Source organism: Schistocerca gregaria, chromosome 2 (assembly GCF_023897955.1).
Source record: "Schistocerca gregaria isolate iqSchGreg1 chromosome 2, iqSchGreg1.2, whole genome shotgun sequence".
Lineage (NCBI taxonomy): Eukaryota > Metazoa > Arthropoda > Insecta > Orthoptera > Acrididae > Schistocerca > Schistocerca gregaria.
In genome coordinates, this window is record NC_064921.1 from 33,710,644 (window position 1) to 33,726,808 (window position 16,165).

The window sequence follows — 16,165 nt, forward strand, 5'->3', positions numbered from 1 at the left end:
AGTTGTCAATTTCACTTACCTTTTGACACCTGGAAAGAAAAATCTTGTCATAGGCAGGACACAGTCTGCTATCTTGTAGTATATTGAAGACCTGAATTTATCTTCCTTCATTTCTGATGTTGATATCCTCTTTTGTGTGGCATATAAATAAACACTTGTATAAATGTAAATAGCTTGTACATAGTATCACAGTATGTAGCTAGTTTTAGGTAGATGGTGTTTTCTTTGTCCTGTGTATGTGTGTTCTTTATCTAAATACTTCCAGATTTATTAATCTTGCTTTAGTCCTATGGTGTAGGGGTTTTGATTCCTTAGCAGTCAACCAATAAAGTTTTCTCTATGTGTAGATTCCTTGGCATTTCTTTCCTAAGCTACGATCATTATCTGGTGGCAATCCATCAGCTTATACTGTGCTGTGCACGTTTGTGGAGGTTGTCAACCTTAAAGCTTGTGCAGTTCTCTCCTCACTCCACTTCGCTACTTACTTGTGCTGCATCGTGATCACATGCCTCCTGTGTGTTTAAACAGAATAGTGCCAAAGTAAATAATTTCTCACGCTAAGTGAAGGTAATGTTTCCTGAGCCTCTGTGTCTCATAAACATACAATGAAAATCTTACATAACTAAAACTTACATCTGAATAAGGCAACAGACATGAAATAGGCAAAATAAAATTCTTTCTGTATTACTAAAGATCGATCGTAATAAATATATTCGAGTGGACAACATGTAATTTTTCATAGACACTTATATACATTGCTCCAAGCCATACTTGTGATCAGTGTCACATTCTGGGTAGAGCCCTTTTTCCTTACCACTGTTTACGTACACTAACTTATAGTCTCCTGGATGCAGAATTATTGATATAACAAATGGCCCAGATGTTGCCATTTGTGAATCGGCTTACCGTACTTTGTCAGTTTTGGATGGGTCCTAAGGAATACTTGTTGCCCCACATGTTACTCTACAGTTGTCCTAATTTCTTATCATACAATTGTTTTCTGCTTTTTCCTCAGTGCTAACCAGTGCCAGACGTAATTTCTCCTCGTGCAATATTATTTTCATACAGGCCTTGGGTAGAGGTTTTTCCCAATCATCTACTTTCTTTTGTCAAACAGCAATTCTGTAGGTATGAAGCCAGTTGGCTATGTGGGAGATTGTTAACAATTCGCTGGAACAGTCTAACATATTCAGTCCATCCTGTGTTTTTGTGAGGGGTGTAAGTGTGGATAAATCTTTTATATTCACTGAATATCCTCCCTCTATGATTAAATGATGATGGCGTCCTCATGGGTAAAATATTCCAGAGGTAAAATAGTGCCCCATTCGGATCTCCGGGTGGGGACTACTCAACAGGACGTCATTATCAGGAGAAATAAAACTGGTGTTCTACGGATCGGAGTGTAGAATGTCAGATCCCTTAATCGTGCAGGTGGGTTAGAAAAATTAAAAAGGGAAATGCATAGGTTAAAGTTAGATATAGTGGGAATTAGTGAATTTTGGTGGCAGGAGGAACAAGACTTTTGGTCAGGTGAATACAGGGTTATAAATACAAAATCAAATAGGCGTAATGCAGGAGTAGGTTTAATAATGAATAAAAAAAAATAGGAGTGTGGGTAAGCTACTACAAACAGCATAGTGAACGCATTATTGTGACCAAGATAGACAGGAAGCCTATGCCTACTACAGTAGTACGAGTGTATATGCCAACTAGCTTTTCAGATGATGAAGAAATTGATGAAATGTATGATGAAATAAAAGAAATTATTCAGGTAGTGAAGGGAGACGAAAATGTAATAGTCGTGGGTGACTGGAATTCGAGAGTAGGAAAAGGAGGAGAAAGAAATGTAGTATGTGAATATGGATTGGGGGAGAGAAATGAAAGAGGAAGCCGCCTGATAGAATTTTGCACAGAGCTTAACTTAATCATAGGTAACACTTGGTTCAAGCATCATGAAAGAAGGTTGTGTACATAGAAGAACCCTGGAGATACTAGAAGGTTTCAGATAGATTATATAATGGCAAGGCAGAGATTTAGGAACTGGGTTTTAAATTGTAAGACATTTCCAGGAGCAGATGTGGACTCTAACCACATTCTATTGGTTATGAAGTGTAGATTAAAACTGAAGAAACTGCAAAAAGGTGGGAGATGGGACCTAGATAAACTGACTAAACCAGAGGTTGTACAGAGTTTCAGGGAGAGCATAAGGAAACAATTGACAGGAATGGGGGAAAGAAATACAGTAGAAGAAGAATGGGTAGCTTTGAGGAATAAAATAGTGAAGGCAGCAGAGGATCAAGTACGTAAAAAGATGAGGGCTAGTTGAAATCCTTGGGTAACAGAAGAGATACTGAATTTAATTGATGAAGGGAGAAAATACAAAAATGCAGTAAGTGAAGCAGGCAAAAAGGAATAAAACGTCTCAGAAATGAGATCGACAAGAAGTGCAAAATGGCTAAGCAGGCATGTCTAGAGGTCAAATTTAAGGATGTAGAGGCTTATCTCGCGAGGGGTAACATAGATACTGCCTACAGGAAAATTAAAGAGACCTTTGGAGAAAAGAGAGCCACTTGTATGAATATCAAGAGCTCAGATGGAAACCCAGTTCTAAGCAAATAAGGCAAAGCAAAAAGGTGGAAAGTGTATATATAGGGTCTATACAGGGGGCAATGTTCTTCAGGACAATATTATGGAATTGGAAAAGGAGGTAGATGAAGATGAAATGGGAGTTATGATACTGCGTGAAGAGTTTGACAGAGCACTGAAAGACCTAAGTCGAAACAAGGCCCCGGGAGTAGACAACATTCTATTAGAACTACTGACAGCCTTGGGAGAGCCAGGCCTAACAAAACTATGCCATCTGGTGAGCAAGATGTATGAGACAGGCGAAATTTCCTCAGACGTCAAGAAGAATATAATAATTCCAATCCCAAAGAAAGCAGGTGTTGACAGATGTGAAAATTACCGAACTATCCGTTTAATAAGTCACAGCTGAAAAATATGAACACAAATCCTTTACAGATGAATGATAAAACTGGTAGAAGCCGACCTCGGGGAAGATCAGTTTGGATCCCATAGAAATGTTGGTACAAGTGAGGCAATACTGACCCTACGACCTATATTAGAAGAAAGATTAAGGAAAGGCAAACATACGATTCTAGCATTTGTAAACTTAGAGAAAGCTTTTGACAATGTTGACTGGAATACTCTCTTTAAAATTTTGGAGGTGGCGGGGGTAAAATACAGGGAGCGAAAGGCTATTTACAATTAGTACAGAAAGCAGATGGCAGTTACAAGAGTCGAGGGAGATGAAATGAAGGCAGTGGTTGGGAAGGAAGTGAGACAGGGTTGTAGCCTCTCCCCAATGCTATTCAATCTGTATATTGAGCAAGCAGTAAAGAAAACAAGAGAAAAGTTCAGAGTAGGGATTGAAATCCATGGAGAAGAAACATAAACTTTAAGGTTCGCGTTTCTGAAGATGAGAAATTTGTTAACATCGAGTATAGTCAGGAAGTCATTTCTGAAATTATTTGTATGGAGTGGAGCCATGTATGGAAGTGAAAAATGGTACGATAAATAGTTTAGACAAGAAGAGAATAGAAGCTTTCAAAATGTGGTGCTACAGAAGGATACTGAAGACTAGATGGGTAGATCACATAACTAATGAGGTGGTACTGAATAGGATTGGGGAGAAGAGGGGTTTGTGGCACAACTTGACTAGAAGAAGGGATCAATTGGTAGGACATATTCTAAGGCATCAAGGGATCACCAATTTAGTACTGGAGGGCAGTGGGGAGGGAAAAATCTGGAACCCTTCTGCTGCAGTTTCTGAAAGCTATTACACATCGTAACATAATGTGGCTGTTGTGTTTTATCTTTCATCAACAGAACCTTGATTTCTGAGTTGTTCTTTACGAATTCCAGGAATGTCTCCATCAGGTATCAGGAGTTATGTGTTGAATACCTCTGATGTACACAGTTTCAAAACTACAACCACCACACAGCAATTCTTCTGTGTAAGAGTTTATAAGTGAGAAGGTAGAATGAAGACAGGTGGTTGCAACACACCTTGGTATGTTTTCCTCACAGTTCATATTTGTACTCTTTGAACATCCATATTACCACCAGAGCATTGAATTCAATCATGGAATATGCTCATTTATCTTCAGATAGGTTCCTGCTAACTAAACTAATTACTTTGGTGGTAAACTCCCCATTTGTTTCAGTGATTTGTAATAAATAAACTCCCACCTCTTGCAAGGATGCGTCTGTACATGAACAAAAATGCTGGGTCATGTCAGGAAGATGTACGCTAGTGGCATTCGAAAGAGCTTCTTCAATGTTGTCAAAACCATTTGGGCTTGACTTGTTCCATAACCAGAGATAAGCTGTTACGGTATAAATTTTCTGAAGAAAAACACTAATTCAAGTGTTGACGTACAGAGCACCAACTTTCTTAGGGTCTGGAACTATACCTTAAGATGATATTGAGTGTCCAAGGAGTTTAACACTTCCCTTAATAAATTTTACTTCATTAGGTTGGCTGTGACTCTGTATTCTGAAAACTTATACAAGACCAAGGGCCTTTACTGTTCTGGCCATGTGGTGGTAGCAGTTAATAAATCATGGGCATACACAAGGACTCTACTTAACCATTCAGCTCCTAAGACTCAGTCTAACCCCCCCCCCCCCCCCCCCCCCAATGCAAAGGCAATGTCCTTATATCTATCTTCATGTATGGCAATTTGCCAGTAAGAGGTTATGGTGAGGTACATAATGATAAGGAATTTTATAAGTTGTTCTTCCAGGTTGTCAGGACTTGTCCTGACACACACAATAATTTTATCTAGTCCTTGTGCATTGAGCACAATGTGGACAGTACCATCTGATTTACTAGTGGCCAGAATGGGACTACAGTATGCAGATAAGGATGGTTGTACTATTTCCCACTTTAGCATTCTATTGATCTCTTTCCTCATAGCCTCCTTGGCCCATGGAATGAGGTAAGACAAAAAGTAGAAGATTTCAGGTGGGTACACCTCCATTTTGTATTTGTGTCCTTTTATATAAATGAGGTAAGACAAAAAGTAGAAGATTTCAGGTGGGTACACCTCCATTTTGTATTTGTGTCCTTTTATATACCAGGGTGCTGTTAAAAAAATGAGCATAAAATATTAAAAACATCTGCAGTTTTTCCTTGTTTCTCCATAAGGCATGCAGATTTGCTTACATTGGTGTGCGTGATCTCAGGGCCTATTCCTCTCCTTGTGATTGCACAATTTCCTGTGTATTTACAAAGGGCATTCAAAAAGTTTTGCACAGTCGTCTCTAATTTTCTTATTTTTTGCAGGAAGAGAATGAAATTTTTTGTGAACATACTTCGAACATTTAGCTATACATTGAGCCTATTCAATGTAGCCTCCATCAGCTGTGACATATCTGGCCCCATGTTCATTCCATGATGTAAATGCACTTTGGTAAAATTCTGGGGATTGACTTTTGCACCATCGATTGACACAGGGAAAAAAGGTCTTTCTCAGTACCAAATGTTTTACCGCACAGGTGGGCCATCAGATGACCAAAGAAATAAAAATCGGACGGAGCCAAGTCTGGACTGTAGAGAGGATGAGGAACAATTTTACAACCCATTTTCCTGATTTTCTACTGTGTCATAAGGGCTGTATGGGGTTCGGCATTGTCATGGTGTAGTCTGATGAGCTGACCCTGAAGTTGCGGTCTGTGGTTCTTGATGGCTTGTCAGAGCTTGTCCAGTGACAAACAGTAATGGTCCTGGGTATTTGTGGAGCCATGTTCCACAAAGTCAATGAAAATACACACACTGATCCCAGAAGAAGGAGCCATCACCTTTCTGCCTGTTGTTAGTGAAAGTCTTGTTTTCTTCTTCTGAGGGGAACCCAGATGACACCACTCCATGGCTTGGGTTTCGCTCTCAGGTTCCGTCAAAAACAACCGTGTTTCATCCTGGGTAATAAACATTGTTTCCACTCTTCAGCAAAGGTCTTCTTGAGACCCTTGCACACATTCTTCCTCATCGTTTTCATTTCTCTTGTCAGTAATCTAAGCACCCAATGTACACAGATTTTTCTGTTCCCTAGTGACTGTACCAGTAAAACCACACCACCCAATGACAAATGAGTCATTTCAGTAAGCTGTCGTGTCATCACACATCTGTCATTTTGGATGATTCGATCAATAGTCTCCTTATTCACATCACCCACAACCGTCAATGATCTACCACATCGTGGATTGTCCAGTAGAGAGATATCACCTTTTTTAAACCTCTGCAACCACCGCTGGATACTGCTGCGATGAACAGGGAGCAGCTTCGTGTGAATCAATGTGGCAGAGTCATCGCCTGTCTTGAAGAGGAACTTCATCACCAACCATTTCCACACCCTGACATCTACTTCAAGGTCCATTATGGCTCACCTGTAAATAAAAGAAAATACTTTTATATACTAACTTATAGCTAAGTGTTCCAAATATGTCTACAAGAAATTTCGTTCTCCTCCTGCAAACAATAAAAAAAACTACAGATGATTGTGCAAAACTATTTGAACACTGTACAAACAGGACAGTAGAGTAGAAGAATAGCATTCGAACATCAGTAGTGTCTTTTGGTTTGCTTTCTCTGTCGTTTGACTTAATTAGGTCTACTCAATATTGTTGGTCGTTCACAACAAAATGACACTTTCCCTTATCAATTTCAGTTTGTCCTTGGCACTTCCTAAGGTGTCGTTGTTGATAAGTCAGTTTGCTATTAGCCTTTCAACCACAAGATAAATGCATTGTAAAGAAAAACTGTCAGTTGAAATAGGAATCCATGCCTGCAATTTTATGGCTTTAGACTTAGCAACTAGAGCTGTGTGGATTTAACAATTTTTGGCTGGAAGTATCGGTATGTGTCCTCATTTTTGTAATCAATCAAACAGATCCTGAAATTATGTTCGTGGTGGCTCCAGTGTCCTGTACTATGGGTACCCTTAAATCAAGTATTTGTGCATTGATCACTGCCTGTACTGTGTCTTCACTTTCATCTACACAGTTGGTAATATCTTCCCCACAAATGTCATATTTGGTATCACAACAGTTGTTGTAATTAACAAACAACTCCCAACTAGTTCCATGCCCTCACACTTATTACTGGTCATTGATGGTGGTTTATCAAGACCTTTTCAAGTTTTCAAATTACCCTGACCACTGAGCACCTTGTTAAGGATAACCTCAACTATGTACACATTATTCTTCTTGTTTCATCAGTTAGTAGCTCGTGTGGCTGTCAGTTCGACATTTCGTTGTCCCTGGCCACTACTCGAAATGTAATTTTGATTGTGTTGATTATGGTCAGGTGCAGCAGAGTATTTTGTCATCCAGTTGTGTTCTGCACTCACCAGTTGCTGTTCGGTTCATTGCCCCAGGTTGGTGCCACATTGTAAATTTGCTGACTACAACTTCTCTGGCCATTAAATCCCGACCGATTGAAATTCTGGCCTTGATTGAATTTATGTTCCTTTCCATAAACAAATTGGTTCTTGTTTGTTTTGCTGCAAGGGGGATATGATTGCTAACTGTATTGGTTGTTGTTGCCATTCCCACCACGTTGTTCTTGTGGGGTCTGCCTGCATGCTGTCACTTTGTGGTTGTGCAGATCTCTCTTTATATATAATATAATGGAATCAAGATATGAGAGGAAATTCTCTATATCAGCCTTATGTGTAGTGATTAATTTTCACATATGTCAGTTCATAGTCGGCTTTTCAAAATTCTTAGTACATCAAAGTGTGATATCAGATGTGTTCAGTATTGGGTTTTATTTAGATACTTCTCAAGTATCTTCTGAGCCCTTCATGTGTACGGCTGAACTGCACCAGGTTAAACACTTTACGCATCAAGCTCTATTGTACTGTGATGGAATGAAACATGTCTAGGAATGTCGTTTTAACTGCTCATAGGTGTGATACTTTTACACAATGTCAGTGGCTCATAGCAAGTGTGTATAACCTACCATCTTCTGTGCTTCAGTCCAGTGCCTTGGAGAAACATTCTGGAATGCTCTTATGAACATGACTGGGTGTATTTGCTTACCTGCAGAAGGAAAAAGTAGAAACTGCCTGTTTCATAATAAGCCTTCAGTCACAAGCTAAGTAGAAAATCATCTCAGCTCTCTGAGACTGCAGATGTGTGTGCAAGTTGCGCTTGCGTGAGTGTGTATGTGCGTGTGTGTCATGTGTGTCTTCTGCTGACAAAGGCCTTAATGGCTGAAAGCTATGATTGTGTGAATCTTTTTATTGTGCCTATCTGCGTCTCTGCTATACAGTGAGTATCAACTTCCGTTCTCTCATATTGTTGAGTAATAATCTCTTAAGTCAAAAAATAGGAAATTAATGCTGACTTATGATGCAGAATCATAATCCACATCCCTCAAGTACCACCAGTGATATGATTATTTTATTTAGTCATGTAAACTTTTCCTCTTTCAAACCAAATTTGTGGCAACAGCTGAAAAGAATTATTGAAACAAATAATTTCATCTGAATTTCACAAAAAAATGTATTTTCAACATTTGCCCTATCAACTAACATCTTCAACTGATCATAAAATCGAACTAAAACATTCCCAGGATGATTACAGAATCCTTCATTATTGTGAGCTACACCATCACAAATTAATAGTATCTGAAAGAAATTAAACTTAAATTTAGATATGTTGTTGTTGTTGTTGTCTTCAGTTCTGAGACTGGTTTGATGCAGCTCTCCATGCTACTCTATCCTGTGCAAGCTTCTTCATCTACCAGTACTTACTGCAACCTACATCCTTCTGAATCTGCTTAGTGTATTCATCTCTTGGTCTCCCTCTACGATTTTTACCCTCCACGCTGCCCTCCAATACTAAATTTGTGATCCCTTGATTCCTCAGAACATGTCCTACCAACCGGTCCCTTCTTCTTGTCAAGTTGTGCCACAAACTCATCTTCTCCCCAGTTCTATTCAATACCTCCTCATTAGTTATGTGATCTACCCATTTAATTTTCAGCATTATTCTGTAGCAACACATTTCGAAAGCTTCTATTCTCATCTTGTCTAAACTATTTATCATCCATGTTTCACTTCCATACATGGCTACACTCCATACAAATACTTTCAGAAACGACTTCCTGACACTTAAATCTATACTCGATGTTAACAAATTTCTCTTCTTCAGAAACACTTTCCTTGCCAATGCCAGTCTACATTTTATATCCTCTCTACTTCGACCATCATCAGTTATTTTGCTCCCCAAATAGCAAAACTCCTATACTACTTTAAGTGTCTCATTTCCTAATCTAATTCCCTCAGCATCACCCAACTTAGTTCGACTACATTCCATTATCCTCATTTTGCTTTGTTTATGTTCATCTTATATCCTCCTTTCAAGACACTGTCCATTCCGTTTAACTGCTCTTCCAAGTCCTTTGCTGTCTCGGACAGAATTACAATGTCATCGGCAAACCTCAGCATTTGTGTTTCTTCTCAATGGACTTTAATACCTACTCCGAATTTTTCTTTTGTTTCCTTTACTGCTTGCTCAATATAGAGATTGAATAACATCAGGGACAGGCTACAACCCTGTCTCACTCCCTTCCAAACTGCTGTCCCTGTCATGTCCCTCGACTCATAACTGCCATCTGGTTTCTTTACAAATTGTAAATAGCCTTTCGCTCCCTGTATTTTACCCCTGCCACCTTTAGAATTTAAAAGAGAGTATTCCAGTCAATACTGTCAAAGCTTTCTCTGAGTCTACAAATGCTAGAAACGTAGGTTTGCCTTTCCTTAATCTATTTTCTAAGATAAGTCTTAGGGTCAGTATTGCCTCACGTGTTCCAACATATCTGCGGAACAGATATAGTGAATTTGACACTCTGTTAGAAAGAAAATCATTTAATGGTACAACATTTTTCATTATTTCAATTTTCATTGTAATATTATCTAACAATTTCACAGGATTATTCCATAATACTTTTACAATAACTAATCGTCTAGTGTTAACATTTAAATCTGCTTTATCTACCGATTATGCTGGAATATAAGGTCCTAAAACTGAATGGTCCTCATACGTAGGTAGGTATGTATAAACTCTGTTTCTTCCAAATTTCTGTATTTCGGTTCGAAGCAGTTCTTTGTTAGGCTTAACTTCCTTTCGAATTTTGAGCAACCCATTGTATATAGTTCAGTGGATGTACGTGTGCCATCTTTAAAGGTTTTTATATTGCTCGTTCAAACTTCAGTTATTATTTTTGTCTAGTATGGAGATCCACTTGTGTCATACCTATGTTGTAGATTTGTTTTTAAATTATGGCTGAAAAACAGTATTGCTGTACAGTGTTTTAGCTGCAAGTGATTGCATTTGTTAAAGAGTATGGAAACAGGGCTGCAGAAAGGTATTTAGGAGGAAGATGTTTTAAAAAAAGCACCTTGCAGTAAACACAGTCTAAAGAGTTTAATTATTAAATGGCCAAAACATCAAGCAAAACTCAATACTTGCATTTTAGAGAACAAACAAATGGCAGTTTGAGTTTTTATGGAAATGATCATTCATCAAGGGAAAGCAATATCCACTAACAAAGAAGTTGGCAACTTTACTTGATGAACACTATAGTGTTCAAGATTTATGAAGATGTATTGGTTTTGTATGAGGACCAAGAAAACAATACCCCACAAGATGCCACAGGAGTATGAAGAACAAATTGTTGAATTTTATCAGTTTGTCATTAACACAAGCAAAAGAGAAAAGTTTGAACTTTTGCAAAGTGGATGATATTTCACTAACCTTTTATGTGTCTTGTAACAGAAGTGAGGATTTCAGTGGCACAAGAAGCATTATTGTTAAATCTCGTGGGCATGAAAAGACTCATTACACATTCATTTTATCCTGCTGTACTGATGCAACAAAATTTCTGCCACATTTGATTTTTAAAAGAAATCGCATCCCAAGTAACAATTGCCGAAAGTAGTATTTGCCCATGTACACAATAAAAGCTTGATGGATGGAGGAGGAATGAGTTTGAATAGGCAAAATTTGGTCTCGGTGACTGAAGAAGCTTGCCTCATTAACATGGGATCAGTTTCATTCTTGCAGAACAGAGATTGTTAAAAATAGACTGAATGAATTGAAGACTCTGTTAGCTATAATTCCAGGACATCTGACTAGTTTATTTTAACAATTGGATGTATGTATCAACAGACCATTTAAGGGACTTATGAAGGAGGAGTGGAAGAGATTGATTTGACGTACAAATTTTGTAATTACACCATCAGGAAGGAGGAAGAGACCTAGCATTTCTCAAGTTTGTTAGTGAGTCAAAGCTTAGTGATACTATAAAAACTGAAACAGTGATTGAATCATTTAAGAAATGTTGAATCAGTAATGCATTGGATTGTACAGAAGCCAGTTTATTGTATACAAGGATGCAGATCTAACACAGTGGCTTCAAGGATTTCTTCCTTCAGTTCACAGGATGAATTTAGTGGATTTGAGGACAAAAATTAAGGGGTGAGCATTTTTTCTTGTGTGTCTTTTGTGTGCGAGTTGCATTTGCATGAGCATGTGTGTGTGTGTGTGTGTGTGTGTGTGTGTGTGTGTGTGTGTGTGTGTGTGTGTGTGTGTGTGTGTATGATGTTTGATTCCAATGAAGGGCTTTTTGGCTGAAAGTTTACTTAATTGGCAGATTGTTTGTTACGCCTATCTGTGACTCGGAACTTCAGCCATATGATCAGCCATCTTTTCTTTACTGTATTACCTTTATTATCACCTTTATTACCAGTTATATGTCATTCACAAGCCACAGCTGGACAGGCAGCGTCAAGAACAAAATACATGAATACAACTCTACTATGATAGTAATTTAATACCGCAAGACATATTTAAGTTATAAATTAGATTACAATAATATCACAACAATAAAATAGATACAAGTATATAATGAAATTAAACATAAGGTTGTCTGTTGGAGTCATGGAACTCAGCTGCAGCTCAAGTAAACTCTATTCTATTACTAGAAAAGAATTCTTCAATATTGTAGAAGTGATGCTCTTTTAGCTTACACAAAATAGTAGTTTTAAACTGCTCTCATGGGAAAGATGGAATGTCATCAGGTAGAGAATTAAACAGTTTTAGGGCCACCGTTGGGAAGCTGCTTTGTGTCTTTGCTAATCGACACCTTGGCATGTCGATACTGTTTGTGATGCGAGTGCTGCATTTGTGAATGTCATTTCTCATTCTGTAGATATCATTATTTCTCTTTATGTGGAAGAGGCAGTTCAATATCTATATTCAGTGGTCTGTGTTTTTTTTTTTTTTTTTTTTTTTTTTTTTTTTTTTTTTTTTTTTTTTTTTTTTGGTGAAGTAATGATCCTCATTGCTTTCTTTTGCAGTAAAAGCTCATTCTTGCAACCTGCAGGATGGCCCCAAAACAACAGCCTATAACTGGTGTAGCTGTGGAACATTGCATAGTACACAGTTAGCAGATACTGCTCTGGTACTATGTTTTTCAGTTTCCTCAAGAGGTAAAGGACCTGTGAAAGTTTGGAACATACATATTTGGTGTGCTGTTGCCAGGTTAATTGGGTATCAATGAGAAAACCCAGACTTTAACATCTGCTGTGTTACCCAGTGCTCCCGTGTTGCTGAGGCTGTATATCATCCTCTGAGTTTTTTCTTCATTAATTTTCATTTTGTTCATGATAAAAGAGGCATTATCTTCATTCAACAAGACTTCTGCTTGTTGGAGTGCCTGTACAACATTCTCTCCTTTTGAGAACAATGTTGTATCATCCGCAAGGTGTGCCCATTGGAGCCTATGTCATTTACAAAGATAAGGAACAGCAGGGGCCCTATTACCGATTCCTGTGGCACACCATGCTGTAGCTTCTTCTCACCTGAATCAGCTCCTCGCATGGAGACAATGTGTAGTCTGTTTCTCAGGTAGGATTCAAGAGTTCACAGGACAGGTTGCCTGTACCATATGTTTTTAGCTTTCTGAGCAGGGTCTTATGTGGGATGCAGTCAAATGCCTTACTGAGGTCACAGAATGCTAGTGCTATAGACTCTTTGTCTTCAAAACCCTGGCTTATGTTTGTAACTAAGTCAAGCACAGCTGTTGTTGACCCGCCCTTGTGAAAGCCATGTTGCGCATCATAAAAAAGACTATCCTTCAAAGTAACTTAATAGTTGTTCTTTCATTATCGACTTTATCACCTTTTCTAGTACTGGTACTCATAAGGGCCTGTAGCTTGACACTTGACGTGGACTGCCTTTTTTGTAAACAGGCACTGTGCGCGCTACTTTCAGAAAGTCTGTAAACTCCCCTGCACGGAGACTTTTATTTATTACTATTGTTAATGGCTGTGCAAATTTACTTATTATATTTTTAACATAGTACAGGACATGCCATAAATATCAGGGGCCCTGAAGATTTGTAGCATTTGTACAATTTTTATTATTTCTTTTGGATACACTCTCTTCCACATTACCATGCTGCATTTATTCTCAAATTTCACAGCAGCTGCAGGATGTATTCCAAAGTCAGGAATTTCATCTACTGTGGTTTCCACTATTTTTATAAAATAGTCATTAAACTCATCTGGACTGCAAGAATTAGAGGAAGAGGTGGGCTTTTTCCTGTGCTCATTAAGCAGATCCCATGCTGCTTTACAAGGATTGTGAGCTTCTTCAATAAAGCTGGCATTGCTTTCCTTCTTTCCTTTTTCTACTTCCTTTCTGTAGATCCTGTTGGTCTGTAACTAACTAGAGTACAGTCTATCCTTAATATCTATATCTTTAGCAGCTTTGGCCTTGTCATTTAGTTTTTTGACAATTTATTTTATTTTGGCAGGTCTATTAATATACCACCTCTTCTCTTTGTTAGTTTTTGTCTACATTTTGATTTAGCATTGGAATATCTCTTGGGTTTTAATGGAAAATGTTCATCAAATTTCACTTTAAGGGTGCAGAATTTGGTGGCAACTCAGCAATTATTTGGTGCCAATCTATAGAAGACACTGTAGCTTTGAAATCATCTAAGTTTTTCTTTGTAATATATAAGCATACAAATATTAGGAAGCACATCTACTATTGCTGATGCAGCGTATGGATAAAAATCTTATGTTGTCACAGGATTCCATAGATTTTACATTATCTTTGGAATAATCTTCCTATCAACATGTTTACGTCATCATTCAATAATTAAAGGTTGTAAATGGGGTACTGGAGAAAGTAAAGCAGTGAGAATGGGTCACGAGTCATTCTCAGTCAGCTGAGTTGGAAGAACACTTGCCTGCAAAAGACAAAGGTCCTGGTTTTGAGTCCCAGTCCAGCACACAGTTTTAAAATGCCATGAAGGTTTATTCAGCACACATTGTGCTGCAAAGTGAAGACTTTATTGTGAAAACAGTTCCTGAGATTATGGCTAAGACTTATATCCACTATATCCTTCCTTCCAGGAGTACTAGTCCCACAAGTAATGCAGGAGAACCTCCCCAAACTTCAGAAGATTTGAGATGGGATATCACTCTACATGAAGCTGTAAGGATGGGTCACAAGTTGTGCTTGGGTACCTCAGTTGGCAGAGAACTTGCCTGCAAAAGGCAAACGTCCTGGGATGGAGTTCCACTCAGGCACACAGTTTTAATCTGCCAGCAAGTGTCATAACAGCATACACTGTGCTGCAGAGTCTGAAATTTTTTTGCGGAACTATTTTCCTGTCATGAATGGTAACTATTTCCCAGCCCCCCCCCCCCCCCCCCCCCTCCACCACCTTCCTCCCTCGCTGTCCCTCTCTTGTTCTGAAGTCACTCAGCTGAAAAAAAGTATTGCAACTGCTAAATTTTTGGCACTGCCATGGAAACATGGAAATAACAGCTCATCTGCGGCTGCATAGTATGCCAGGGGCAGCGCCGAGTGCCGAGGCAGTGGTACGCCGATTTCACCGACAGGCCTGTTTTACCTACCACGATTAGGCTGCAGCGGGAGTGCTGTGCAACTGTGGGACGGGCCAGGGGGTTCAACACCATCGAGCCGCAGGCTCATCAATTTGAACAGGGCAGGAAGCTGTGCATCGTCATAAAAAATGTGTCATTAACCAATATAAATAGTCATTGACTTTAGCAGAGAGGTCCAAAGTCTGGCAGCAGCTACCACATTGAGTGGGCCACACCAGTTACTACCAGGTCAAGTGACAATTAGCAGCTGACACCAGACTGAGCTCCCATTTCCACTGGAGTAGCTGTGAGTGGTAAGTCTTCCACTGTGGTCTCAGAGAAGTGGTGTGACATATGAGCTGCTCCCAGGCTCCCTGCAGCAGCTACTAATCTTCTGCCTTACTCAGTAGTCCAGGTCAGTGCAGTCTCCCTCATATTGCCATCTATGTGTGAGTTCAGTACACTCCCTCCTCCCTCATTATCCACAGTGGTGAACTGTTGTTCTGGGTCCTGATATCTCCATTAGAACTCTGGTCGACAGACATGCCACTAACTCTTTGCCACGTGCTGGTGCATTGTGCATACTTACCTACATTCCACTAAGCGGGAAAAACTAGTGTTGGTAGTGCTGGGCACTGGTGTCAGAGCCAGAGGTGTAGGAAGTTCCTGCATCAGTCAGCAGGACCTCCACACAGCACGCTCGAGGTGGCATTACCACAGCATCACTGCACTGCAGTTGTTGTAGCACTATTTGAATAAAAATGTTTAACCTTCCAGCTGTGTTTTCCTAGATACTACCAGCCAATACCACCATCTCTATCCCCCATCGCATGTCAATGTATACACCGTAGTGGCCTCTCACACTGGGCCACTACAGTTTTGTGTTAGATATCTTTGGGTAGCAGCTAGTGTGAGCATTGTTGACCTCCTTGCAACACAAACTGTCGTCAGACAGTAGAGTGACCTAATTGACACTGATTATTTTGGTTGTCTTCCTGTTTTCGTATGTAGATAAAATGGGGTCTATATGTAAATTGGAGGGGGTCTATATGTAAACTGAAGGGGGATGGCTGCTATCAGTTACATTGAGACATTGAGCAGAATCAGCAGTGACGAGTGAAAGTGTGGTACCCAACTAAAATTAAGGTAACACGGGGTCTGTGTGGTAAATTCACAGTACTTTGTGCAGG

The 16,165-nt window shown here is 39.3% G+C and overlaps 1 protein-coding gene across 1 annotated transcript in view; it reads left to right on the top strand.

Moving 5' to 3' along the window:
* Positions 1–16,165, top strand: part of LOC126336262 (dynein axonemal heavy chain 3) — a 1,127,841-nt gene that overhangs the window by 552,209 nt on the left and 559,467 nt on the right. The gene's annotated exons all lie outside the window — the stretch shown is intronic.